This window comes from Anguilla anguilla, chromosome 7 (genome assembly GCF_013347855.1).
Source record: "Anguilla anguilla isolate fAngAng1 chromosome 7, fAngAng1.pri, whole genome shotgun sequence".
NCBI classification, from domain to species: domain Eukaryota; kingdom Metazoa; phylum Chordata; class Actinopteri; order Anguilliformes; family Anguillidae; genus Anguilla; species Anguilla anguilla.
In genome coordinates, this window is record NC_049207.1 from 47,076,666 (window position 1) to 47,101,903 (window position 25,238).

The 25,238-nt window shown below is 49.0% G+C and overlaps 1 protein-coding gene across 2 annotated transcripts in view; it reads left to right on the plus strand.

The window, feature by feature from the left end:
* LOC118232160 (plexin-B2-like) overlaps window positions 1-25,238 on the plus strand; it is a 107,902-nt gene that overhangs the window by 54,337 nt on the left and 28,327 nt on the right. The gene's annotated exons all lie outside the window — the stretch shown is intronic.

A 25,238-nucleotide genomic window follows, 5' to 3' on the forward strand; every position in this document is an offset into this window, starting at 1 on the left:
GGTACTTGTAGCACACATGCATAATAAGGCAAGCCTACACACACACACACACACATGTGCAAGCACACAGAGACACACACAGGCGCACACACTCACAAATTCGCACATACTCACACATACACGCACACAAATACACACAGTCATGCACACACACTGTGTTGTGTATCTGTATTGTATGTAGAGCAGAATTGTTCTATTTTAGGGATAAGAATGGGGGAGATGGGGGGGTGGGGGTGTGGGTGTAGGCTCTGTGAGCATGCAGAGAGAGGACCAGGTGTGTAATATTCTCAGTCACAGTCCGTTTGATCTTAAAACCGCACCAAAAGAAGCGTGACATGGCAGACGTATTCAATATTTAAAAGGGTCTCGGCTAAAAGATGCTCAGCAGTGCCTCTGTCTGTGCCGCAGCATTTTGAAACAGAAAACCTGCCTGTGATGTAAAAAAAAAAAAAAGGGCCTGTTGTATTTTGGGAGAAGTGTGCAGCATTTTAACCCGATAACAGCGTTCAGAGCAGACACACTCCTGAGGACCGGAGGCCTGTGTGACGGGTGTAAGGCGCTCTGTATCCCTCCTGCACAGTAGGGGGCGATGTGAGACGGTTTAGCATAGGTAAGGTACAGGGCGATATGGTTTATAGTGTAGATGTAGGGTGATATTTTTATAATGCAGATATATGCAGTGATATGGTTTATAGTGTAGATATAGTGTGAGATAGTTTAGTATAGGTGAGGTATAGGGTGATATGGTTTATAGTGTAGATATAGGGTGATATGTTTGTAATGCAGATATGCCGTGATATGGTTTATGGTGTAAATATAGGGTGATATGTTTATAATGCAGATATATTCATTGATGTGGTTTATAGCGTGGATATGGCCGGGGTGAGATGGTGTTATACGGTTCTGCGCAATGGCGGAACGCCAGCGGAACAGGTCAGGGTGATGTAGGAGATGAAGGAAAGAGCAGTGCGCTCGCTCCTTAAATGCTAAAATACCGCCATCCCGCCATCCCGCCGTCCTGTCAGCCCCCGCTGATGAGATTCACAAGCCCGGCCCGTAATCCCCTGTCATCATCGGGCGAAATCACGCATTTATTTATTTATTTATTTGCTTACTTATTTATTCCCTCCCTCTCGTACCGAAGCGAGAAATAACGCGCGAGGAGAAATGGGAGTTCAGGCGAGGTCGTTTATCACCACGCTGGCAGCGAAGTTGTGTTCGGGTGCGCCTGTGTGCGTGCGCGCGCGTGTGTGTGTGTGTGCGCGCGTAGGTTGGTGCGCTTGTGTTTCTTTGCTTGTGTGTGTGCATGTGTGTGTGTGTGTGTGTGTGAGTGTTGGGGGATAAAGTGACATTAAGGACTGTAGTCTGACAGAAAGAGAGGCTTCGGAGAGACAGTATAGGATCTCATCTAGAGTGGTATGAAACGGAGAAATGCTGGCTACAGAGTTTTCCTGCTGCATTAGATATTAAATGTTTTGTGTAATTGCATTCCAATTGATGAAGTCATGTTCTGTGAAATTTACTGCAATGTTTAACTTGACTGCAGACTAACTGACTGACTGGAGTTACTGACTGAGGTAGACACAGCCCAACTGAGGGAGAAAGACAGACACACTGACAGAGAGGGACAGATGCACTGACTCTTTCTCTCTCTCTCTCTCTGAAATTCAAATTGAAATTCAAGTTGCTTTATTGGCATGAAATACAAATGTATTTTTTTGCCAAAGCATACATGTAAAATAATAATATTAAAATAATAATTATGACGATAAATGTAACAGCATAGAATAATAACTGGCTCTGGCTCTGTCTCTCTCTCTCTCTCTCTCTCTCTCTCTCTCTCTCTCTCTCCATTCCCCTACCGCTCCACAGTGCAGCGTCCATCATGTTCTGGATTCAATCAAATATGTTTTATTGCCATGAAATACATTAAGTAAATATTGCCAAAGCGTAACACGTGAGCAGTGTATACAGTTTAACTGATGAACATGTCCAGATCACTAAACATGGTGTTCTCTGTTTCTCTCTGTCTCTCTCTCTCTCTGTCTATCTCTCTCTCACTCACACACTCACTCTCTCTCTCTGAAATCTGAGGAGACCCCCCCCCCCCTCCCCCACCTCCCACCCACAGCACCCGTGGAGAAATTGAGTTTGACCCGGCGTCAGTCAGTGCCCCCCGATGCCGCGTCTCTTTTCATAAACTTAATAAGCCAGATTCGCTTTAAAGACATTATGAGTGAAGGCCTGATTGAAAAGCATATTTCCATTAGAATGCATGAACTCCCTGTGGACTGAGGTTTTTCACTCAGTTACTGTCAAGCCTTCAGTTTAGCAATTTGTGGGACGGGGAGCTCAGCGAGGCGCTCGGTTTAATGCCAAATGCGTGTTTTTCTTTTTTTTCCCTCCAAAAGAAAAAAAAACTGCAGATGAGAGAGCGAACGGCTCGTATAAATATTTACCTTCAGTCCGCATTTCCGTGGTTCCGCAAATGGAACCTGGCAGGAATTGTATGCAATTTCACGGTGGGTTTTATTTAAATTTTTTTTTGTTTTTTTGGGAGGGGGGTGGAGGGGGGTGCGGGTTGTCTTTTAATTTAGCTCTTGCTTGTCTCATGTTGAAGGGAGATGATTTATCCATGCGGTTTATTGTTTTGCGTGTTTAGTGGGCAAGATAAATGTCTCTCTAAAACAGAGGTAAACCTGGACCTGAATAACGCTAAGCATTATGGAAGCATTACTAGAACATACTCCAGTAGACCACTGATTATTTTCCATTTCCGGGCCCTCAATAAGGTTTTTAAAAATGCAACAAATTCTTTGGGGGGAATGGGAGCAGAGGAACAGAATCAGTGTGCCAAATAATCCTCTCAATTTACTGTAAATGAATGCATTGTTTTTTTAATTATCTCTTCCCCAGAAATAGATACACAAACTCCCGTGGTTTGAGGGTTTGAGAAAAACATCAGAGAGAAAGAACAAAGAAAAGCGGGAGAGAAGTGAAAAGGTTTTGGGGCTCCTGTTGTTATTGGGGAGCCGTCAGAGAGGGGGTGTTATTTTTTGGGGTTGAGAATGTTGAGGGACTGCGGCAGTCTCACCACACCCCCCACCCCCCCACCGCCCGCCCCGGCCGCCTCTGGCTGTTCTTGCCGCAGACGTCCCAGTGCGTGGCGTTATTTTACTTTTTTTAAAACCGAGCAGATGTTCAGCCCCAGACCGCGGTTTGCAAACGACCACCGGAGGGAGCCGGCGAGGGGCCCCCTCTGAACCGACCAGACATTTACGTTCCGGCGTTTAGCAGCTACTCGCGCCCGGAGAGACTCGCATAAGTGCGTGCATTAAGGAGCAGCCAACGACCAGAACTGATGCTAAGTCATCAGGGTCGGGCCTGATAGCAGCGCTTCACTTTACTGCCATTTAACAGATGCTCCTGTCCAATATCTCCCGCATTAATCAGCACATAAAGCTACTGCCTAGCGGTTAGCCCCGTAGCGCATGCGAGAGGGAGGTTTGCCACTTTATATAGCAAATGGATTTAAGGGCATGGTGGTTACGTGCACGTAGGGTTAGCAAACCAATGGCAAATGCTGAATGTTAGTTGAGTCAAGATGCCCCCCCCCCATCCCACCCACTGGTAGAAAGTGAGGGTTCCTTTGAGGGTGGGGTAACCTTATCTCCGTCGCACTGGGAGGAAAAAAAATATGCGTCGGGAGAGCTTGGCGGGATACCCCGCTGGCCCCGCCTCCTGCCGTCGCATATCATTTGCATATTTGAATATTCTTGCTGTCTGGAGGGGTTTGGTTCTGCAGGTCCCTGTGAGGACCCCACACACAGAACCCCATTTCCATAAAGATGACTGGCAGCACTGTGGGGACGGGGGACGGGGGGGGGGGGGGGGGGGGGGGGGGGGGGGGGGGGGGGGGGGGGGGGGGGGGGGGGGGGGGGGGGGGGGGGGGCGGGGGGGGCAGCTGGGGGGCTCATTTCCTCTCTCTGGGATTCAGTGACAGCAAGAGCAACAACAACAACAATAAAAAAAAATGTTTTTTTTTCAGGAGACATGACAGTTGACACCGAACGGCAGTTTGACAGCAAAAAGATGCTCTCAGAGGGGGGGCAGTGGGAGGAGGAGGGGCACGGGGGTGTGGGGGGTGTGGGATTGTGGTGGCATGAGGGGGTGGGAGGTGGGTGGAAGGGTTGGGGGGGGTGGGGGGGGTTATGTTCCTGTGATTTTCGTTATGAAAGCTGTCGGTTATCTCTCTCTTGCCTGTCGGTTTCTCAGATCTAAGGGGGGAAAAAATGGAGTGAACAGGGACTGGTGCTTTCAGCTGGAGAGAGCGAGAGAGAGAGAGAGCTGAGTGCTTACAGGTTTCCCTGGAGAGCCGGGCCTAGGTGCGACCGCCCTGAATTAGGTGCCTTTATCAGGTGTTTGGTGCTTTCATGCAAGACGTCAGGGACTCAGTCCTGACACTGTGTGGCTTTTCTGTTCATGGCTCTCTCACGGGCGTGGCTTTTGCCAAAGAGTATGGCATTCCCCATGGGTGTGCCTTTCCCTGGGTGTGGCTTTCCCTGGGTGTGGCTTTCCCTGGGTGTGGCTTTCCCCATGGGTGTGGTCTTCCCCTTGGGTGTGGCATTTCCATGGGTGTGGTCTTCCCATGGGCGTGCCTTTTCCTTATGGGTGTGGCATTTCCATGGGCGTGGCTTTCTCCATGGGTGTGGCTTTCCCTGGTCGTGGCCCTCCTATCAGTGCTCCAGTCCTGCGATCCTATGACAGGGGCAGATTTGGGACAGCTGCCCCCCGCCTCGGTCTGGGCTGCAGGGCTCGGTCTGTGATCTTGGCCAGTGCTTTTACAGGCCGGCTCTCTCCAGGGGTCCGCCCACGCGTGCCAACCCTCATGGAAACTGCCGGAATGCTTTGGATACATTTTCGGGGAAGAATGGGCGAAGACTGGCTAAATGGTTGAATTGTTGGGCTATAATCTTCGCCAGTGACTCGATACCTTCTGCCCTGTGGCTGTCGACTGCTAAACAAGAGGGGTGTGCATTCAAATAAATTCACAATTGTGTTTGTTTATTTATTGATTTATTTATTGATTTGCCTTACACTTCTGTAGCAAGAATTGTGACCCGTACATTTCTTGTAACTTGTGGCGATGCAAATTCTGATATTCTAAACAGCTGTTTCCCACCTCACGGTTCAGAATGAACATGCAGAGCAGCACAGTTTCCGGAACTTCAAAACAGTTTTTCTATTTCGGTTTTAGTGAAAAAGCGGCCAGGTTATGTTGTTGTGTGGCCTCTTATTTATGTGGACCATCAAATCAGGGGCCCTGGAAATGTGGGCGTGGCCAGAGCAGACTTTTGTCACGTGTGCATTGGCTGCAGGGCCGGTAGGTTATAAAGGGGGATTGGGGAACAGCTTGTGTACACACATTCTGTTTAAGCTGTTCTGTTCTCTCTGATCAAAGGCATCCCATAGCTTCCTGTTTGCCCCCCCCGCCCTCCCCCCTCCCGTCTCTAATGCACTAGTGTGGATTCTGTGAGCTCAAAACGGAAAATAGGATTTTTCTTTGGGGGGGGCTGTTTCCCCACCCACGCACTGTTGTTGTGTAACAAAGCTTGTGAAATTTGTTTTGATCATCTCCCGAGTACCTGGGGGAAACATTGTTTTTTTTTTTCAGGAAGGAGAGTTTCCGAAGTGCATTACACAGTTCATAGTCCCTGCAGTTGGTGAAAGCCAAAAGCCCTGGGAAATATTAACTTTATGTCACAGAAAAAAAGTGCCTAATCTCATCCTCTTCTCTGGAATATCAAATCAGCGTTAAAAAGAATAATGGGTCGCGTATTTCACCGGCTCTCCCTCTCCGATCCTGCTTTTTAGGGAGTGGAATTGAAAGCCTGTAGCTGAGTCGAAGTGTTTGGCAGTCTGATGGGGCTGAGCAGGGTGGTCCAAATTCAATTACTGAGCCACCGGACTAGGTTACTGTCAGAAAGCGCAGGCATTTCTCAGACTCCCCCCCCCCCCCCCCCCCCCCCAAAAAAAACACTAATTCGCTTAACCAGCGCATTCAATTTGGGCCGAGCTGACACAAAGAAAAGCTGTTCTGCTCTCCACTCTCATGATGTATTACCTGCGATGCTGGAAATTCACCAGCGAATGAGAGGGGGATGAGCAAAACACATGGGCTGAAGGAGTTTGTGAGGGAGGGGGTTCGGGGGTAAAGGAAATGACTCATGTAGTTATTTATTTATTTCATTACTTATTTAATTTTTCCTTGTTGCTTTTTTTCTTTGCTTGGTTTGAGAACTGTTCAAATTCCTGCAGTCGTTTACGAAAAAAAAAAAAATAAAGTAACAGTCAGGCGTTTCTGGTTAACTTAAAGCACGGAGAACAGCTGAGAGGTTAATGTGCGTGTCTAAGGCGCTGACTTGGCCCAAAAATGCCGTGCATTTTAAGGGAAGTCACAAGTTACGGAGTGAGCCGCGGTGTCCATTTCGGCAGTTTACGCATCACCACGGAATGTTCCGGACACGCAGAGACCGCGCCGGTGGGGAACGCGGCTGTTTGTCTACGGAATGCCACCGATCACAGAACGTATGTGAGCTGGGACACACGGACGTATCGGTGCCATACGGACACACAGACGTAGAGATGCCGTACGGACACACAGACGTAGTGAAAACATACGGACACACAGGCGTAGCTTGGTGGGATGCCTTATGTGATCTGGGAATGACTGGGTTGAGAGGTGTGGGCATAGCAAAGGCAGCAAAATATGTTGGCATATGTGTAAAAGTACACTGTAATACATAAAAGTAATACATTTGAATATACACAGGGACTCCAGAAGGATATTTTCCATTGTAAGCCAATATATTGTCACTTGTTGACACTTAGCAGCCCTAAAACATTTCCTTTTTTTGTCTTTTCTGTAGTTTTTCACCTGGTGTGCTGCTGCAGCTTACCAGATGTGGTGTGGAAGATTTTCAGATTTCATCACAACTGAACATGTGTGCGAAATTTTGTAACACTTTGGTGTTTAATGGGATCGGGGCGTGCCTTGGAATTTTGTGCTTATAAAAAGTGTGCTGTTAACGAAAGAAGGGTTGGGATACACTGGTGTGGTTGATACCTTTAAGCAGTGTCTCCCAGTCTGGTCCCTGGTAGCACAATATGTGCTGCTTTTTATTTGTTTGTGCCTGCTTTCTCTCATTAATTAGGATCGATTAGCTGGCTGAAATGCTGATTTGTTTTTTGACATCACAACAGTTATCAGCTTTAAGACTTTGGAACGCCTTATTAGAGATCTGCTGGTGCTACCAGACAGATTAAATTAATGAAATTTATTCCAGACGTTTTAATATCTGGCTCTGACTTTGAGCAGGCATGTACATTAATCTCAGTTTGTTGTTTATGCAATTGTGCGTGAGCCCCCAAAATGTGATTAATTAAACGGATTCTTAATTGAACCAAACTTCAAACGGCAACTGTGTTGCCAATTTGTTTGCGGTAGAGAAAAAATGACTTGAAGTAAGTGGATTTACTTGGCTTGTTCACAAACACACCAACCAACATCTTGTTTTTCCCTCACTGAAACCTGGAAAGACCCGCCTGTTTCTGTCCACCGGTACCAAATGCAGATCAGAATTCAGTTACAAGAACAATAAAAATTAATCATGTGGGTTGGGTTTCACCAAAAATCTGTACTATCAGTGTGGCCACCAGGTCATCGCTCGTGTTTATGAATAATCTCAGAGCCTGCGTGCTGATCTAGAATCGGCGTTGGCTTGTCCGTATCACAACCTTGTCCACCGTGAGGCCAAACAGGCCAAACTGATCCGAGATCAGGGTCTGTATTCATAAAGCAGTTGGCAGTGCAGACAGAACCGATCGCAGCTGACTGAATGCCCAGGCCTCTTATGAAGCGCTGCTCCAAGACCTGTCTCTGAGACGGGCTTCTGTACATTTCCTTTTAATTTCCCAGAAGCCTGTGCTGCAATGACACTGAGTGTCAGAGGCATGCTGGGAACCCGTGACCCCCGTACTTCCACAGGTCAGGTACCGTAATTATTACCCCAGCACCTCAGAGTAACAGGGGGCCGGGGGCGCGCCTCGCCATCACAGACAAGCGAAGCCTCGAACAGGTCCCCCCGAAAAACCCTCCGGTACAGACGAGGCGATGTCTTGCACACGGGCGCGAGGCTCGCCTCGTCCGGCGTTGTTCTCTCCTTCTGACGGAGCTCGGCCGCTTCCCCCGTTGCCGTGACAGCATATTGATTTGCTGCTTCTGGAGTGTGTGGTCCCTGACACTCCCTCAGTCCCCAGGAGCCCTCGACAGGGCAGAGTCCAGGACCCAGCTGGAGAGGGACTGTCTGACTCCCTGTCAAACCGCCGACCTCTCCCGGGGAAAGATCCGGAAAGTTCACATTTTAGGGCAGGGACGTGCAGGGGGGAGGGGGGTGGGAGAACAAAACAAATTCAGATCCGGGGGGGGGGGGGGGATGTGAGGGGGAGGGGCTTTCATTGCAAGAAAGTTTCCATCATCAGAAACTGTCAGTCACAGTTTGGTGGACATGGTTCGTTCTTATGAAAATTGGACGGGGGTGGAAGGGGAGTGTGAGTACAGCAAACCTGAAACTAGTTTATTTGTGGAGTTTGGGATGAGAGGCTGGAGCAGATGGACCACATATCAGAGCTCTGTAAAAGCACCACTTTGGCAACTCTATTACAAGTCCTCAGGATAGACAGCCATGTACCCAGTTATTTTTGATGGGGGAGGGGGGGGGGGGGGGCGCTGTAGTGCAGACTGTAATCAGGGGACACCTTGTGGGAGTCTCTTTAAAAGTGAGGCCACTACTACAGAATAATAATTGGCACAGTCAAGGTGCTATATAGAAGTGATGCTGCCCCCCTCCCCCTTGCCCTCTCTCTCTCTCTCTCTATCAACCTCTCTCTCTCTCTGTCTCCTATAAAACATCCTTTTGGTGAATGATTTCCCCTGGCCATTACATCTAATAACAAGCGATCTAGACCTGAACCAGGGGATGAAGCGTGCAGGCTTGTGCATGGCGAAATAGGATACTTTGTACGATGACCTTTATTTCCACTAACCTCAATAAAAAACCCTGAATAAGAGGATTCTATATTACAGTCTTGAATGGAGGATAAAGCGCTCCAATTTCCAGCATTCTGAAACCATAAAAATAAGTAATGTAGACGCAGCAGCGCTAAGCCTCTTTCGTATTCCGGACGCTAGCCTTTGTGAGTGATAGTTCTGCATCGTCGCGGCTTTGTTCTGGAACTTGCTGAAAACGCTGATGTTTTAATTTTTTGTTATTTATCGTATGTGTTTTCTTTATTTATTTCTTTCTTTTTGTTGTGCTGTTATGTTTGTGCCAGGAAGTTTATGGGAGACAGTTTGTCAGTCTTTGTCTTTCGTCAAGAAGAACTGAACTACAGAGATAGCCTATTATTAACAATTTTGCTCCCCCTATCAAATTTCTGCCGTAACGAAAATGTCGCTTGCGCGCATTTGCCGCACAAATCACTCACGCGCTCTCCCGTATTGCATTTACGGTTGCCGTCCGCTGGAAAACCATAAACCACCAACAGCGGGTCCACTACGATTAAATCCTCCTCTCAACCCGACGACAGGTCCGAGTAGAGTAACGTGCTAACGGCAGCAGGACATAGGTGTAGGGTGTGTCAGGGAAGACAGTGGTGGATGCTTTAAAACGGATTTAATGGCATGTTGTGATGCTGAACCTCAGAACTGCCTGGGGTGTATTGTGATTACTCCGGCAATTGACTGTGGTGGGCTATATTTGTGTTCTCTGAGAGATAATGACCTAGCATGTTTCAGTAAACCTGATTGTATGCAGTGGAGCCAGGGACAAAGATAATTATAATGATGATGATGATGATGATAATAACTGTAAGGAGAATGACTGTGTTCGGTTCAGCAGGATATAATTACAGTGTGAGAATTTGTGATTGTGATGGTAATTTTAGTTTAAATATATTTCTAGTTGGCAATGTAAGTAATTGGATGTTTTTCTTTTCTCTGACTTGGATCTACTTTAAAATGTGTTTGGATTAGCCATGAAAAATATTTCCTTTAATAGCATTTTTCTTGGTTATAATGATCCCTTTTGTGAATTGTATGGAAGAGTAATTTGTCTTGGGCCATTGTTTGTTTCTGACTGTACAGGGGCCAGAGCGTCTGTATTATGTCTGCAGTGCATGTCCGTGTCAGGGTATTTGGGTTCTGTGAACTGAACTGCATTTAAATACAGGCAGCTGCTTTGTTTTCATAGATTTTTATCTAATTTCCCTTATCTGCATTCTTTAAGAAGATCATCTTTTGTCTGTCATTTTCGTATTGATTTTCTTCCGTCTCCTCGACAGTGCCGTAATGGTCGGTTTGGGCTGCGGTTAAAACTCAGTCATCGCTCAATTGCTGCATTAGGTGGACCCTGCATGGGTATTACTTGCGTTTTCGCACACACTGTTGTGAAGAGAAGTCTCGTGTCTGCGCTGCATTAAAATGTTCTCTCTGAAGACACTGGAATATGGTCAACTTTGAGCCTTAACACAATTTGTGCTTTCAATTCCCAAAAAATCAGCTCAACTTTTTTGTGTGTATTTGCCTAGTTTTAACATTTTAAGCCCCAATCATATGTCCTTAACAATGAATTCCAAATGAATATAAGTCGTCGTTGCCTTCTTTTTCTTTTTTTCTTCTTCTTCAAATGAACGGTTTTGTGAGTTAACTTTGGCAATTGGCAAACTCGCCGAAAGTAAGTTTGAATAGGAAGTGAAAGACTTCTAAAAAAAAAAAAAAAGGACTTGGCTGTATCTGTACTTGTAGGTCAAAGTTAAGGACAAATGGTGATTGAGCCCAGGCCCCGTGTCTGTTCCTTGTCCTTTTCTCCCTGTTCAGCACAGCGGTGGCTCGTGAAAAGCCTTTCCCTGCTCGGGCTTTTAATTCGGCCGACACTTCCTTCCTCAAACCGAGGGGTTTAATCACCATTGTTTGTTGTGACAGCGATTAACTCTCCCCATGCTTCCCCTACCATCCCCCACCCACCCAAAAGAAAAAAGTCTAGGATTGTCATTTTCTTACATTCTTAGCATCGCATGAGTAAATCCACAGATTTGCACAACCCCACATGCTTCTGAAAGCTCATAAAAAGGCAAGTAGATGATTTTTTTTTTTCCTATTTGAATGATTATGTTGACAGATTTATTAGAGGGGGGGAAAAAGGAGATTTTCTTTCTTCCTCCAGCAGCTCGTATTGTTTTCGCTATTGAATTATGATTGCTGGGAAGATTTTTGGCACAAAACCAATAAAAAAATACCTAAAAATAAAAATGAACGAAAACGCGCGGGGTGACTTGTGAGCTGGAATATTTAAGCAGATTTCTGGAATTAGTCGACTCTCCTCTAGAAGGGCTTTGCTAATGGCGGCTAAAGCCCCCCCCCCCCCCCCCCCCCCCCACAAGTGCTGAGGATCTGGCAGTGAGAGAGGGAGAGAGCTGTTCAGAGGAGTCCAAACAGGGAGCGGTGATTGGAGAACAGAATTTTTTTGCTTGTGACTCACTTGTTTTTTTCGCCCGTCAGGAATCGCAGTCTGATAACAGCCTCTTGTGTCCACTGATTCCATCTCCAACTGTGACCAAAAAAAAAAACCCTGTGTGTACTCCATGCATTATTTAATAGGCCCCGTTAGATTTCTGGAGTTTTAAAATATTGCTTTAAATCGAATGTATTTATTCGGTTGGTTCCGACTGCTTTTGTGTGCGATGAAGGGTATTTCAGATACTTATACTGAAGTCCCTGACGCCTGCTGGCTTTACAATGGCAGGTATCAGGGCAATAGGAGATTAATGGTTTAAAGCAAAGAAAATACAATTCATGCAGCTCCAAATCAGCTTGTGAAGTTACGCTCCCAGCTGTATGCGTATATATTACCCGGTTATTCTTCAAAAAGTGAAATTTAATGTTGTTTTGAAGCTATTTGGTTGAAACTGTTTCCCATGGCTGTGCGACATGCTCTCAGGGAAATTGTGCTGCGACTTGCTATATAAACATTACTACGTGGGATCTTGAGAATGATGAGCATGGGAAGCTTGAGAACTGAGTAGGAAGTACTGGTATGTTATATATATATATATATGTGTGTGTGTGTGTGTGTGTGTGTATATAAATATTAGCATGTAAAATCGTTTTTTTTTTTCAAATGTTTACAATTGTGAATAAATACGGTATAATTTATGTGCTGCTATGTAGGCTGTTGCTTCCGGGAACATCACTTCACTGTCCAAGCAGCTTTGGAGTTAGTACCTGAAGTGCCCTTTTTTGGTGTAGACCGCAGATATCCGAATGCCCTGACACCTGCCATTGAAAAGCAGGCGGATAGGTCATCAGCATCCGGTGTAAATATCAAATATGTCATTCATCGTGCAAAAAAAACTGACTGGGTCACTCGAAATAACATGCATCAAAGCTGTAATGTCAACAAAAACTTAAAGTGAACCGTCCCTTTATAGAGGAACAGAAGCACTTGGTACTGTGGCTCTGGTTCATTTGCGTTTTGTCTTAAGGTAAGGCCCTGTATTCAAAAATTAGAAAGGGACCTGGGCAAGAGCGCGGCCATCTTGGAACAAGCTAGGCTGTGACACCACTGGCAGGCTTCACCACGGCTGCTGAACGTATGGCTATTGCTAGTTGGCTAACTTTCAGTGAGCTCAATGACGAATTGTGAGGAAAGATACAAAACAAAAATTTTTTTGCTTTGCCTGGGATTCACAAATGAGTAGCCTATTACCGAACAAAACTTATTAATTTTCACAAACTGGATTTGGGCACTTATAGCTCACTGTGATTCTGTTCTAACAGTCATTTAAAAAAAAAAAAAAAAAAAGTTATACAAGAACAAATGGCGGTATTAAAACATTCTTTTCATGCGGAGTAGGTTTAAGGTTGATGGACGTCTACTTGCCAGCCTTCCATCGCTAGCGATCGTACAAAAGGCAGCGCATTGTCTCATGAGAAAGAATGTCTCTTGTCTCGCGTTTGACGGTAAAACAATGAGCGGTCGCTGGAGTTTTCGTTTGGTGAACGTGAGACGCGGAGGTGCTTTCTCGAGAGCGGGGCTTGAGCGTAAGAGCCGTTAATTGCCGCTTTGGTGCGGAAGAAGAGCTCGAGTCAGAAGCGACTGTCTGTCGGCGGAGGGCCCGGCTGGAGTCTCTCCGGGAAGAACTCCGGCGGCGGTTCCAGCGGGTTCAACGGAGAGCCTTCCGGGTGAGATGCCTGATGAGTTCTTACGCTCCGTCTCCGCGCGGTCCCATTGTTGCAGATTTGTAACGCGTGAGAGCGGGGTTTTTCGTAACCTTAAACAGTCGCGCGACTCGACGTCGCTGTCAGCCAGGTCCGCGACGCTGAAGCAATGCGCGGGCGCAGCGGCAAAGTTGTTTTGGTTTGAGAGACAACAGGTGTTGCCTGTTTTGATGGGTTTGTGCATTCTAGTGCGACTAACCTGATGTTAAGTCACGCAGCGCGGAGTGCGGTTGTCCTGCTTTTTTGACAGAGAAGCTGTAATTAAATGCATTGATGAGAATGTGGAAACATTCGTGTGGAGAATTCCGCGTTTGTGTATTTTTAAACAGAAGAGGGGAAAAGCTGCATCCGCTGGTCGTGCGGCCTTGGTCGTGAGTCGGAAGGTTCCCGTTGCCGAGACCGCACAGTTGATTGACAGTGGGCGTGTTCACGTCACCAGTTGGTGGTCCAGCAAATCTGTTGCTTGTCAGGCAGACATTGGCTGTTTTGCTGTTGCGCATAGAAACGGTTTGCGGTAGAACTGCTCTGTTATACCACATTACATCCACTCCCTCTTCTGCAGGCTATGATGTCATGGACTTGTGATAGATTCCAGCTACAAGTGTTCTTGATCAGCTGCATATGATTAATTGCACAAAATCTATCTTCTCAAGGCAAATCTCAGCCATTCGTATTAAGATGTAGTTATATAGACTAGATTGCACAACAAAAATAACATGTACAAGCCTACACCAAGGTGTGATGCGTTGTATGTTTTTTTTTTCTTCCCAAAGCTGCATTGTGATAGTCGGAAGATAAGATTGTGACAAATATGTAACGTGAAATGTTCATAATAAAATGTGCATGTTGATGTAGGATTTTGTGGCATATTGATAGATGTATTTATTAAACAAAATAACAACTTAACATGAACAGATAACCCTCCGAATACAGACGCAGGTGATTTAGTTGACTGAATGGATTAGATTCTGTCTTCTCTACACGCTCCTGCCAGATAAAACGTTAGGGTGAGCGAGTGAGCTCGGTAAATGATGGGATTCTACCCATTATTGTCATAATGCGAAGACCGAACATTCAAGATTCACTTACTTAGAGCCAAACATTAATTAGGCTTAATTAAAACCGCTGGGCTTGCTGTGAAAACAGCTTCTTCTTCGTGACAGCACTTTTTCCAGCAGGCAGACTTCTCAGCCACGGCTGGTTACCAAAGCAACCACACAGAACACTTTCGGATCTCCTGCAGATATGAAGTTCTCCGGTGTGGTTTTCAGTTCTAATAGTCTCTTCCTCGGTTGGTAGTATGTTCCTCTCCCTGGATGACTCTGACGCCCCTCTCCTCCCCCGCCCCCAAATATACTTTCCTGTCTCCAAATAAGCGGGGAGAAGCTAAGTAGCGGCCTTTGGCACGGCTGCTTTAAGTGGCTTTGATTAGCCCTTAATCAGGTGCATGTTGGCCTCCAGGCCAACGGACACATCCAATTAAACTACAACACCAGTGATTAAAATGATGCACTATGGATGCATTTTTAATGAAACCAATTAGGAAAGCTATCACCTGGAAAACTATCGATTTACATCTCGGCACTAGCCTGGAGTGGATCATTTATTTGCTTAATAGTAAGAGTCTTTTAGATTTCTTTAGATGCAGCGGAAACGTGGTTAATTTCAATTGATCGCCTAAGCTCTTATTTACTTTCGTTTCGTATTTTTTGTTCCGTTAGGGCTAGGCTCCCACGGTAACCGCTAACTGACCCCAGTGGAGCTTTCTCACGTCGCGTTGTGAACGTTTGGGAGACTTCCCACACCACGTCGATAACGTGGCTTTTGAGAGAGAGAGAGACAGAGAGAGAGACGGGATTTTATTCAGGAGCCTAATTGGTTGTTCCTAAGAAGGATCCTGGGAGTAAATCCTGTAATCTGTTGCGGAATGGGGAGGGGCTTATCGCCCTCCATTGCGGTCCAGAACAGTCTCTCCGGTGAGAAACAAAGGCTGCGTTGTTTACATCTCTGGCCAGCTCCACCTCTCTCTCTCTCCCTCTTTCTCTCTTTCTCTCTCTTTCCCTCTCTCTATCTCTCTCACACTCCCTCTCTCTCGCCCTCTCCCTCTATCTCTCTCAATCTATTGCTCTCTCTCCTCCTTCTTTCTCTCCTCTCTTCTCTCTTCTCTTTCCATCTCTCTTTCTCTCTGTCTCCCTCTCTGCCTTTCTCTCTCTCTCTCTTTCCTCCCCTCTTTCCTCTCCCCCTCTCTCTAGTGGGATTGCGTATTTCATTTCTGATTTACTGTGCTTTCATGTGGATTTGATCTCTCTGGTTGTCTTGACTTTTCGCTTTCGAGGCCAGACTGTGGAAAGATCACGCATGGAAAAACTACAGCCGCCCTCATATAAAGTGCATTCAGGCAGAGGCAGAATTAACGACCGGATACAATTAAAAGCCGGTTTAATTTGCAGGCCTCAGTGCCATTCTTTTGTTGTCTGGAGTATTAAGAGTCCAGGGCTTCCCCTATGGAATTTAATAGTAATTATTTATGGGCAAACAAATATGATAAGCGGATTGCTGTATCCAACTTTTCCCTCAGTGACGGTATTATGGGAAGTGTTTCTCGTGATAATCAGTCTTGCTCAGGAGGAGTGGAAGCGATCGGTGATGAAATGGCTTCCTGCTCGGCGTGGCTATTAAAAATCCTCTCGGCGCCAACGCGGAAAAAAGCAAATAACCTGAATAAATGGGTCTGTCGCAGTCCCCTTTGTCCATTTTTCGTCTCGTAAAAGGTGCGATATTTTTCGGGAGGCTCTCCGCAGAGCGACGCGGGAGGAGGGCTAATTGAGAACGGTGCCTCCTGGCAGACGGAGAGCCTCTCCTCTCCTTCTCATTGGTGCGTCTGTGTCCGAGGACGGGCCCCTTTTGTGTGCCTGTGCTGCTCGGCTTCCCGTACGAGCGCAGGCGGCGGCCGGACCCAGCTGGACCGCAGACAGAGGAGAGCCCGGTCCAATCACGGCGCTGAACCGCAGACAGAGGAGAGCCCGGTCCAATCACGGCGCTGAACCGCAGACAGAGGAGAGCCCGGTCCAATCACGGCGCTGAACCGCAGACAGAGGAGAGCCCGGTCCAATCACGGCGCTGAACCCGGTCCAATCGCGGAGCTGAACCGCAGACAGAGGAGAGCCCGGTCCAATCGCCGAGCTGAACCGCAGACAGAGGAGAGCCCGGTCCAATCGCGGAGCTGAACCGCAGACAGAGGAGAGCCCGGTCCAATCGCCGAGCTGAACCGCAGACAGAGGAGAGCCCGGTCCAATCGCCGAGCTGAACCCGCTTACGGGAGTTAGAACCGGACGCTCGCGCTCGCGTATTTGGGCCCGTGAACAGAGCAGAGCGGGACAGGATGCGAGAGGCGCTCGTGGATTTGAGTCAGCCAGGGGGAAACGGGACGGGACCTGACCTCCGGATTTAGCCTGATACCGCGGTGGGCGGGTGCGGTGTGTGTTTGTGTGTGTGCGGTGGGGGGTGGGGGGGGGGGGGAGGTAATTATCAGCAGAAGGCCAGAGAGATAAGGAGCGGGGAGAGAGACAGTGACTGGCAGGCGGGCCGAGCCGCCATCCGGCCCTCGGCCGCCGGACGGGGGCCAGAGACGCTAATAAACGGCGGCTAACAAAAGCGACGCTTTGACGCGCCGCCAGCCCGGGCTGAGCACCCTGACAGACTGTCAGCGAGCGCGCTCGACAGAAAGGCACGGCCACCTGAAGAATGGGACAGATTGTATCCGCGGCGATGCCTCCTCCGGGCGCCGCCGCCGCTATCGCTCCCTTTCAGCCGGATCCAGCCGGTTTGCATTTCTCAGGGAGGGGCTGTTGCCAAAGTGCCTGTTTAAGAGAGGCCTTGCCAGTCTGTAAAAGGGCTGGGATTCATACCTCACAGGGTCTGAACTGGGAGCACTGGGGGGGCCAGTGATGCGGGTCCCCAAGTGCATTGTGGGTGCAGCTTCAGGTGTCGTACGTGCTCTTATCGTTTCAATGATACCTCAGTCTGCTTTGCAGGGAGCGTAGCCCTGAGGGTCTGTACGTGCTGGCAGGAGTTTATAATAACGTAGCCAAGGTTGGCGGGCGGCGGGCATGAAGTTATTTCCAGTAGAGAATTGTCTCCAGATGTTTGAGGGGTCCTTCAAAGTTCGCTCCCATCAGGAGGTGTGAGGTACCCGGGCGGGGTTTTTTTTTTTTTTTGGGGGGGAGGGGTGGGTTCCTCCCCGCAGGTCGGCCCTCCCCCGCTCGGGACAGGCGAGCGCTCGCCCCGTGTCCACCCGCCGGGGCTCTCCGCTAGCCGGTCGACCGACACGCGCCGGTCACCCCCCCCCCGCGTCGCCGGCTTAATTAACCCGCCGTCTCCGCCCGCCGCTCTCCAGCTGCGCGGCGGCGTGGCGTGGCGCGGCGGCGCGGCCCCAGACGGCGGCCGCCGGAGCGAGGAACCGTAATTAAAGGCCAAGCGCTCCCCGTCAGCGAAGGAGCGGCGTGCCGCGCGAGAGGACAGCGCGGGGAATCGAAGAGAGGCGGGAGGAAAAAAAACTTTAATTTGGCTCATTAGTAGCGATGGCACACCGCGCTGTGGGAGGGGGAGGGGGGAGGGGGGGTGAAGTTTAGAATCACAGAACACATCTTCCCCACCTGCCGGACTCCTGCTGGCTGGGCAGAACGTGTGTCCCAGTTATTTCCGCAAAGAGGAACTAGGATTCTTACTAGCTTCCCGCCATTCTGATAAGCGGACTAATGTGCGTATATGCATCTGATTAAACATGGAAGCATTTAATAACAGTAGCAGAATGAGAATCCCAGGAAAGTCATAAAAACAAATACACGAGAAATAAGGAGAGAATTCACTTAGAAACAAATTACCTTGTGTGCTTGCCGTTTGGGGGTTCAGGCCTGGCGTTTGCTCTTTTTGCTGTGTTACTTGCCCTTTCTTTGTTGCTCTGTAAAGCGTCTTTGTGACAGTTTTCTGTAGAAAGCGCTGTACGAATAAAAAAATAAAAACTGACGAGCGTGGTTCACTGGTCAGTGAATACTTCACTCAGACGCACAAAAGGCATTACAGCGCACTTAAACAGCCTTTTTAATGCGTATCAAAAGATGGAAGTCTATCCGCCATTTCGGTTCCATCTTCTGAGGATCACTCAGAAATGCTGAATATCGGACGATTACATTCAGCGGCTTACCTTTCACTTGACCTTGATTTTTGACCTTGAGAAGGTCACCCTGGTCTTAGTGGTTTGGCTAGCCCCGTACCCCCAGACCACGCCCCCTGCCCCTCTCTTGGCGAGCTAGCCTGTGCCAGTGAGAGGCTGAGGCTGGAATCCAGTGCCATACTTCCTGATTTCATCCCAAAATTACCGAGGGGCCCTGACCTCTCCTTATATGTCCAGCAGGGCTTCATTAAATTCACTGGCTTTTCTTTCAGTTTTTATCCTCATCGAGAGGAGAGAGGGACAGCGAGACAGAGAGAGTGTGGGAGTTTGGGTGGGTTGGGGGGAAGGGGGGGGGGGGGTCGGGGGGGGAGGTACTGGACTTAACCCAAAGTCGTGTGTTCTTAACTATTTCTTACAAATAAATTCAAGTGTTACTTTTTCCTCCCAAAGATAGTTTGACAGACTCTTTTCTGTGTTTGCTGAACTAGCAAAACTGTTGTGTTGGAGGGTTGGGAGAGGGGGGGGAGAGAGAGAAAGAGAGATGGAGAGAGGGAGGGAGGGAGAGAGAGACAGAGATAGAGAAAGAGAGAGACTTTGGCTTTGATGCCTCGTTATTAGAACATCATTGTCAATTCATTACACTTGAATAAAGGTTTTAAAAAACGTACAAAAACATCAGTACATACAGTATCAAAACAAATACATCAAAAAGGAACAGAATAAATAAGTCATATTCACAATTTTCTTTATTTTTCTTTTTTTTGACTGACCTCACCCCCTGTTTCCCCATCATAGAGAGTGACAGAGAGAGAGACAGACACAGACACATATAAACAGAGAGACAGACACATAGAAACAGAGAGAGAGACAGACTGAGAGAAGGAGAGAGAGAGAGAGACAGACATTGAGAAACAGAGAGAGAGACAGACTGAGAGAAGGAGAGAGAGAGAGAGACAGACACAGAGAAACAGAGAGAGAGACAGACATTGAGAAACAGAGAGAGACAGACTGAGAGAAGGAGAGAGAGAGAGAGAGACAGACATTGAGAAACAGAGAGCGAGACAGACAGAGAGAAGGAGAGAGAGAGAGACGGACATTGAGAAACAGAGCGAGAGACAGACTGAGAGAAGGAGAGAGAGAGAGAGAGCGAGACCGAGAGAAGGAGAGAGAGAGAGACGGACATTGAGAAACAGAGAGAGAGACTGAGACCCCCTGAACAGCAGGCCTCAGTTCAGCTTGGGTGCTTGGGGCCGGTCGGTTCTCTTCGAGGGCTCTTCAGAGAGACCAGAGGCAGGGAGGATTAACGCGTCTGCACACGCCCTGTCCAGCTCTCAGGGGGTCCACGTAATGGCGTTTGCTCAGTGATTAGACGGGGCCCTGTCCAGCTTAGGCCTGCAGGGCGTTTGGGGACCTCTTGCAGAGGATATAGGAAGGTAGCTATGGCTTCTGCTGCCGTGGAAACCAGCCCTGGATTTAGCTTGGTAGCATCCTCCTCTGACTGCACCAGCTACTTTAAATAAATAAATAAATAAATAAATTAAAGGGCGATTTGGGTTATGGGCAGCCGTGGACTATTAAGAACCCCGAAACACTGACAGGCATTCAAATACATTTTCCACATCTCTCACTTTCGGCTGCCAAGACCTGACACGATGGCGGCAGCGGGGTAATAAATAGATGGATGGATAGCTACGAGTTCCGTGTCTGCGGTTTCTTTGGAAGCTGAGTCAGACGTCCTGGCTCGGCGGACCGGAGGGACGTCGTCTGACTGAGAGGTTCCTGGCCAGACGCACTTCCTGTTCGCGAGTCGGCCCCTTCGCGCGAAACTCCGGATTGATCCAGCGGCCGCTTTGAACCGCGTCATTCGCGCTGTCAGTAAAAAAAAAAAAAAAAAAAAAAAGAAAAGAAACGACGGCTCCAGGTGCGCGCGATGCGTGTCGAATCAGCTGACCGTGGCCTTCGGAGCGGGTTACTGAGAGACCGGCACGCCGACGCACACGCAGCGCCGCGTTCAGGCGTCGTGTGTCATCGCCGCCGCTCGTCAGGAAGCGCGTGACGGGGCGAGTCATCCCAAGCGCGAAGATTTTTTTTTGCGCGACCTTCGTGAACAAACACGGCGCTGACCTCCGGGCCCGCTTTCGCAAGTCCGGACAAAGCCGGCTTTTCAGCTTCCGCCCCTCTGAAAACGGGCCCTCCTCCTCGCGCCGCGGCGCCGAGACTCGCGAAACGCGCCGCTCTGCGGGCGAGCGCAATCACCGCCCTCACGGGGGAAGTCCGACAAAAAGACGGGGCTACGCGAACCCGCGCGGACGGCTACGAGCCGGCTGGAAAAGCAGCGGCGGGTTTTTATCGCGCTCGTGTGTCGTGTGGCAGCCGTAAGGTCACGACCTCTGTTCCCTGAGGGGGGGGGGGAGAGAGGCGGGGTGGGGGGGGGTGGGGGGGGGGGGGGGGGGGGGGGGGGGTCCTTTTTTTCAATAAACGTGTCTGTATCCCCTTGAAACCCGGGCGGGACCTAACCGCGTGGCAAATGCCTTCACGGCTCATCGGCGTGAACAACTCTGAAGTTTATTCATTATGACCAATAAGGTGTGTAATAGATTTATTTTTTTCTACTTCCTGTGAATTCTTAATGGCGTGAACAGTGCGCCTTTGTTTACTAATGAAAGCATTAATCAGGAGGGGGAATTTGTGAAACCTCTTTCATCCGCTCGGCCTTTCCAGCCCCTCCCCCCCCCCCCACCCCAAAAAAGAAAGTCTGGACTGATTCATATTCTCTGTCGTTTGGCCAGAATACTTAAAAGGTCTTGTTTTCTCTGTGAAGAGAACCCTCTTTAAAATGAGTTATTTCATTGCAGTTCTTTTTTTCCCCAGCTGAATATGCGAGGCGTCGTTAGCACAGTGCCTGCTGGCGTTACGCTAACCCGCTAACCTCTGGTAAGAGCTTGAGTGGCTCTGCGGTGGGAGTGCTATTTACAGGTCCGTCAAACTAGTGAAAATGAACTTCCCACGGTTTCCTGCGACAGGTGCGATCAGGGCTGGGATGGGTCAACAAGGGGAAAAAGAGAGCTGTGATTTCAACTTACTGGTGGGAAACAGAGGAGGAAGTCCACCAATCAGTGAGTACATTGGTCAAAACCAATAGAACAACAGCAGTGATGATTGGTGGATACTTTGTTGCTATACTTCCTGGCGGTATGATCAAGGACTAGTTTCCGCCAATCGCTGTTGGCGTTGTACAATAACCGTGTTACCATCGCAGTCTGTGATTGGTGAAGCTGTTTATTGTTTCCTACCAGTACGGTGATGTCATCACCGTGCTATCGCCGCCTCCGCCCAGGCCGCGCGTAGCGGACAGGGGAAGAGCTAGCCGCGGACAGAGATGAAGCGCTCCGTCGCGCCGACCTTGCCGCCGCCCAGCCGCTCGGGGTCGCCATCACCGCAGCCCTCCGGTCGGTCGCCCGCCGGCCCGCCCCCCCGAGCGTCCTCCCAACACCGCGGGCGTAACCGTGGGGACGGGCGGGCGCGGCGAGCGGCTCGGCGGGCCGCGGAGCCGGCCGAATTGAAATAAATGAAGTGCCACTCCTGACGGCAGAGGTAATTGTTCATACGGAAATTGGATCGCCGTCAGCCGGGCGAGCTTTCCTAAGCAGTTCTAAAGTGAATTGCTCAGGTGGGTCGGGGTTCTGGGGGTGGGGTGGGGGAGGTGTGCTGCGTTCTGTGACTCTCATCTTTCATCTCAGTGATGAACCCCCGCCCCCCCCCCCCATCCCCCCCATGTCATTTTCATTCAATAGGAACACACCGTGTGGAAACGCACACCCCAGTGTTTTTGAGCCATTCCCTCTACGTGTCTGAGCGGAGTGGGGTGGCGGGGGCAGCTGGGGAGGGGGGGCAGAATGTGCTCGCAGCCTATTTTGGTGCTCGTTATTTAGCAATTAAGAGCAGCAATTTACGCCAGATAGGAGCGCCGGGCCTCCGTTTGTACAAAGAGCACTCACCATTGCAGTTGCTAGCGCTAATGCTAACGCGTTCGCTCCCAACTGGCGCCGCGGATCGTTTTGCCGGGGGGGGGGGGGGGTGGACAACGTGCGAACCGCACCCGTTTCGGTCGTGGGCCGCGCCCACACCACACCGCATTCGTGCTCGGGGCAGAGCGGCCGTAGGCCTAGCGGGAACGCTAAGTGAGGCCTGCGTGCGCGCGCGAGCGAGCTCGGCGCGTTGTGTTATATTTAGCCGTGCCCGTTGCTCAGATACAGCTCCTCTTCCTGCCAGGGTCTGTGACTCACAGTCCTGTGCCTCTGTCAGGCTCCCGCTGAACCGCACACTTCCTCCTGCGGTGGGGGGGTGTTATTTCAGGCTTTGTTACTGTTGGGGGAGGGGGGGGGGGTGCTCCCGTGGTGATGCGATATGCCTTTGTGGCGAGGAAGCACAAACAGTAGTTTCTGTCCCAGTCCCAGCAAAGAAGACTGGAGACCTACCCCGTCGTCTCAATCCCGTGGGTTTGTGGCCCATGTGTAATTGGGCATGACAGGGCGGGGTGGTGGTGGGGTGGGGGGGGGGGGCAGTCCAGGGTGGGGCAGGGTGAGGAAGGCTGTGCTTCTACCCTTTAAGTCAGAATTCTGAGGAACTGATCAGTTGTTTTGGAAGCTGCGATATTATAAATGGGAAGTTGTCTTTGAGCTCATGTTTGTGACTAAGTTTTTGTTTCTGTGAATGAACGTGTATGTCTGAGTTTGTGTGTGTGTGCGTATGCACACATACATGCGTGCGTGAGTGCGTATGCATGTGTAGGTGAGTGTGCATGTTTGTGGAAGTGTGTGTGTGTGTGAGCGTGCATGTGCATATATGTGCAAGCTTTTGTGTGAGTGTGTGAGCATAGACATGCATTTTTGTGACAGCGTTTGAGTCTCTGAAGGCACACGCGTGTGTAAATGCGCGTGCGTGTTTGACTGCGTGTGTTCCCGGTGCCTCATGCACCCACATGGGCTTCCTTGGCACGCCGGGCCCTGCCTGTACGGGCATGCCCGTGCTTTCACAGAGGGGTGGGTGGGGAGAATCGGGAGGGGAGTAGGATGGGGGATGGAACTAACCCTCACCTTGGGGCCTGGCCAATAACAGCCAGCGAGAAAGACAATGAGAGGGGACACGCCCTGCATTTCGGGCCTTTTGCAGGTGCGTGCAGGAGTCTCTCTGAGTCCAGCCTCCTCACAGCGCTCCCTGAACAAAGAGCAGCTCCGCAAAAACAAAAAAAAAACCCAAATTAATTCCACTCCTGCTCGTCCCGAACGCCTGCTAACTAGCCGCGCCGCTAATGGGACCCTCGGCTCTCGTCCGTGAGGTAAGATCGCCCCGCGCGTCCCAGCGGCGTCCCAGCGGCGTCCAGCCGCGCTTTAATTAGGGGTGGGGTAACGGGGACGGGTTCGGCGTGGCGGGTGTCTGGAAAGTTTGGGGAGCGCTGATATCGGCAAGCATGCTACCTTCTGGGGACTGTGCCATGTGTCTCTCTCTCTCTCTCTCTGTCTCTGTTTCTCTCTCTCTCTCTCTCTCTCTCTCTCTCTTTCTCTTTCTGTTTCTCCCGATTTAGTTCAACTTCAGTTTGCTTTACGGGCACGACAAAACACTTCATTTGTATTGCCAAAGCATGCCGCATTATATAAAACAAGGCCGTGGATCTAGCACTGAACAGTACAAAAGTGTCAAAGCCTAGAAATGAATAAACAGTAACAGCACATGAAAGCAACAACTTTTTTCTGATAGTGGTTTTAGAAATAATAATGGAAAATGATAATAAATAAAGTATATTTTAAAATAATTTTAAAACAGTACTAAAGGCGATGATGATGATGCTGATGATAATAACAAATGTAATCATTTAATGCATCGTAAAGTTATTAGAACTGAAACATTTTTAAAACTAAAACAATACATTTTATGCATATTTTTAGTGGGCATGTGATTCTTGTCACTCCCTGTGCGTAAGACAGTGCCCCCCCCCAGTTCACCCCCAGTTCAGAGCACTTCCTCTCTTTGGATGACTGGTAGGCATTTTTTTAAATTTATGTCATCTGGTCAAGTCTATTTTAGGGAAATGCTTATTTCTAATTTCAATGTATTTTCCACATTACTGTTTTGAAAAAAAAGGCGGCTCTGTCTCAACTTTGTTGAGATGGCAGTGTTTGTACGGCCCTTCTTCCTTGGAATGCCATGTTGCCAATGTCGGCTTTTTTCTTTTCGATGGCCAAGCTGTGGCTCGCTGAGTCTGTACTTCCTCAAAGCAGTTCTTGGTTTTTTGTCAGGTCTTTTTACGGCATCGCATTTTGCCTTGCGCTTGTGTTTGTGTGGCCCAATTGGCGATGCAGATTTTTTAGTGCTGTTTATGCTGATTGACTCTAATTGAATTTATGGTGGCGATGTCCTGAGGCTTTGAGGTGTTATGGGGGGGGGGGGGGGTTGGTGAACTGAGTTTCAGGACCAGCTGTGTGAGAGGACGCTTTCCTTTGCTCAGTTTTGGCATTGCTGGCTTTTGTAACGAGGTGATAGATCATTTGTAACATCTGTCTCTCTGTCGCCCTCTCTTTCTCTGTTGCTGTCTCTCTTTCTGTCTTTTTCTCTCTCTCTCGCTCTCTTTCATGATTGTTTGTTTGGAGTCATTAGAGGCTTCATTAACACAGCAACTAAAATTAGCGGCATTTATTTATGCACCGAAGCAAGTGTGGCCCGTTGATGAAG